We start from the raw sequence: 2501 nt of genomic DNA, 5'->3' as shown, positions 1-2501 counted from the left end.
CTGCTGGATGCACCAACCCCTCTCACCACCTGTGTCTCACCAGACCTTCCCTGCCAGCCCTCAACCAATGCTGCAGAGGAAGGAATCCTGCGATGCTTGTTTGTGCATGAAAATACCTCTTGGAATAGAAAAGTCACAGCAGTCAAGGTGCTTAATGTTGTCTGACCAGCAATAACTTCGGTGGGCATCAGCCGCTGCAATCCTGTCACCGGTGTTTTACCCATTATTTGCAATACTCTAATTTATTAACGAAGCCTTTTTGATGCCTTAGTCATAGAAAGTACAGCAGATCTTTTATTTTTTTTTTTCTTCTTACTCAGTGTTTTCATCCCTTGGGTATTGTGTCTTCTCTTCATTTACTGTTTGTTATTTTGGTGGAGGAACTTTCACTTTTGGTTGGTTTCAGAGCCCACCCTGGATATGCCCTGGACGGGCTGAAGTACAGTAGATAGGACATTAACTCGCATTAATGTGGAAATTTAGAATCCAAATAAAACTTGTCCTGTTACCCAACAATGAGTCATTGTCCTTTTTCTCTTTTTAGCCAACAGCAGATTCAGAAGCTGAGACAGTTTCCTGCAGATAAGAGATAAATTGAAGGGAAACCTGGCAAAAAGATGATGGTCAAGCTGCAAGATATCATTTCCTCCAAAGCCCCTACATACTAATTAACCATTCCAAGCATATTTTCAACAGCATTTAGGGATTTCCTCATCAAAATAAACTTCCTCCCATGTTATCTTCATTTTTGACATCCGGTGTTATAGTCTGACATAAGAGTCAGGGTTAAAAATCCGTAATATTGGGCTGTGTGTATATTTATGCACAAGGGCGCGCACACTCACACACACACATACACACGATTGAAGCTGTGCCAGTATTACTCTGGAATTTTAATGCCTGATCCAAAGTCCTCTGTAGTCAGCAAGAGATTTTCTGTTCACTTCAGTAGTAGCAGGATCGAGCCCCTGTCCTTCCGCATCCAGATTTTTTCATTTATGCCTTATGACTTGTTTATAACAAACTACAGATGGGCTTGAGTCATAAAGTTCGGGGTATTCGGTTTGGAGGCTTTGCTTTGGGCCCATCCCTTTAATGTACTGCTTATTCCAGACCTGCCTTTTAAAGAGGAAAATATTGTCAGAATGAAAGTGTATGTGCAATAAACAAACTTCTCATTTCCTTCCCCTTAAGTTTGTTTTTTTCCCCCCCTTTTGAAGCTGATTTCTTAACCGGACAATTAGTTTTAGGGCTGCAGTTGAATGCAAACTTGTCATACCTGATTTGCAGTCCTTTCTGTTTCAAGTGCTATCAATTATTTTCTAACTAGATGCTCCTGTGGGATCAGCTGTCACTAGGAGCAAATTTGAACACAATGGGTTGCTTCCTATTTCCAAAAGAATCTGAAGATTGTCAAAGCTTGACAGGCAGCTCCAGTTTTAAGATGAAACAGATAAGTTAGGTTTCCCTGGTAGGAGCTTTTGAACACAAGCAGATAAAGGAAGTATTGTTTCCAAAGAGGGGATGCCATTTATAGTGCAAATTCACCCTTATTAAGAACAAACTGCTGTTGCTTTAAACACACAGTCAAATGCATTTGCACTGCAGAGGTAATAAAACGCTTAGAGTCTCTTCAAATATTTCTGCAGATCCTGCACTTACAAATTCGGCTTTCATACTTCTTTTTTTTTTTTTAAATGAGGGACTGAGTAAACCATTTAAAAGATCAGTAGATGGTATAATGTCTCTGTTGTGTAGATCAAATACGTGAGGTGTTGATTTTATAACTGGATTAATCGACAGTCAGCTAGAAGTTAAGTTTGTGTCACCTTGTTTTTGAAGATGCTTCATACATTGTGTGCCCTGGTAATTACTTGTGCGTGTTGCACATGGAGTTCAATTGCACGTTATTTCAGGCATGTCACAAGTGAGAAGTGCCTCAACTTTTAGGTCTGAGACAGCAGTAGCTTTATTTTGTGTGATGCCAGGGTGTAGTGATGCCACCTTCGTGCAAAGAAATGTGAGAGTGTCACTGAATGTGCACTTAAGGAATAAAAAAAAAATATTTTGGGAGTTGACACTGGATCAATGATCCCAAGGTCTGAAGTGTTGCAGTTGTCCACAGAGGAGACTCACTGTGTGTACTGGGAAGACTCATGGCTTAATTCAGGAGGAAAAATTGTCCTTCGAGTCCTTTTCCGTTCGCAAAGCCATTTGGGGTGCCAACAAAGATACCATCTAACGCCAGGTTGTGGTTGGTCTGTTGTGTGTCCTCACTATGAGCACAAGGCAAACCCTGAGTCATTCAGGTGGCTGAACAAATGCCCAGTGACCTCAGGAATTAGTCACATCTGCCACATCTGCTTTTGTTACAAGTGTCTTGCTGAATGGAAGACTTGCTGCAGTGCAGGAGGTCCTGAGCTCCCTGTGTGAAAGCTGGCTGAAAGAGAATTCTTCCTCCCTCAATAATCTGATCCCATCATAACAGGAAACATGAAAGA

Source organism: Corvus brachyrhynchos, unplaced genomic scaffold, assembly GCF_000691975.1.
Source record: "Corvus brachyrhynchos isolate BGI_N302 unplaced genomic scaffold, ASM69197v1 scaffold315, whole genome shotgun sequence".
NCBI lineage: Eukaryota > Metazoa > Chordata > Aves > Passeriformes > Corvidae > Corvus > Corvus brachyrhynchos.
This window is presented reverse-complemented; position numbering follows the sequence as displayed.